The sequence below is a fragment of the Bufo gargarizans genome, chromosome 4 (assembly GCF_014858855.1).
Source record: "Bufo gargarizans isolate SCDJY-AF-19 chromosome 4, ASM1485885v1, whole genome shotgun sequence".
In the NCBI taxonomy this organism is placed as follows: domain Eukaryota; kingdom Metazoa; phylum Chordata; class Amphibia; order Anura; family Bufonidae; genus Bufo; species Bufo gargarizans.
Window position 1 is genome coordinate 116,020,147 of NC_058083.1, and position 803 is coordinate 116,020,949.

Consider the following 803-nt stretch of genomic DNA (forward strand, 5'->3'; position numbering starts at 1 on the left):
CTCAGCAATCTCACATTCATTTCATATCCAGTGCATATGAGCACCTGAACACCCCTTTAAGTACTACTATATTTAAAATAAGGATAAAAAATTGCCTTTTGCACTATTGCCAAATCCATTATTTTTTATTTTGAAACTTGAGAGGAACCATTCAATATGATATTTCAAATTATCTAACCAACTCTTCAAAGTAGTTTTTTGTATACTCACCTGACAAAAGAGATACATACCACAATCATTAAGGTGGATCTACCCTAGTGGTGTTCATCCATTGCACTTTGGGCATGTTGATTTCTCCAACCTCAACTGCATAACATATGGTAGTGGGAGACTGCATTCACACTTTCCCCTGAATAAAAAGAAAACAGGAACAATACAATACCAAATGAAATAAGATTTGGCAAGGGAATGGAACTATACATCATGTACAAGAACTGGATTATTGTTGCTGCTTGCCTACTGGGTGTTTTACTCCTGCTTCTGTACGTCAGGTCATTTACTTGTATGTATGCTCTAGGCCAGGGATGGCCAACCTGTGGCTCTCCAGCTGTTGCAAAACTACAACTCCCAGCATGCCCAGAATTCCTACAGCTATAGGCCTACAGCAGGACATGGTGGGAGTTGTAGTTTTACAACAGCTGGAGAGCCACAGGTTGGCCATTCTTGCTCTAGGCTTTGTAAGTATGAATGGGAATACTGTAATGTTGTGTAAGGGTACTTTCACACTAGCGTTAGAAGAATCCGGCAGGCAGTTCCGTTGCCGGAACTGCGTGCCAGATCCGAAAATCCGTATGCAAACTTTT

General features: G+C 40.7%; 1 non-coding gene across 1 annotated transcript; it reads left to right on the forward strand.

Moving 5' to 3' along the window:
- The first annotated feature begins 202 nt into the window (after positions 1-202).
- LOC122937194 lies at positions 203-352 on the forward strand. Its single transcript, XR_006389608.1, has one exon. It is a non-coding gene; the product is annotated as a U1 spliceosomal RNA (small nuclear RNA).
- Positions 353-803: the final 451 nt, after the last annotated feature.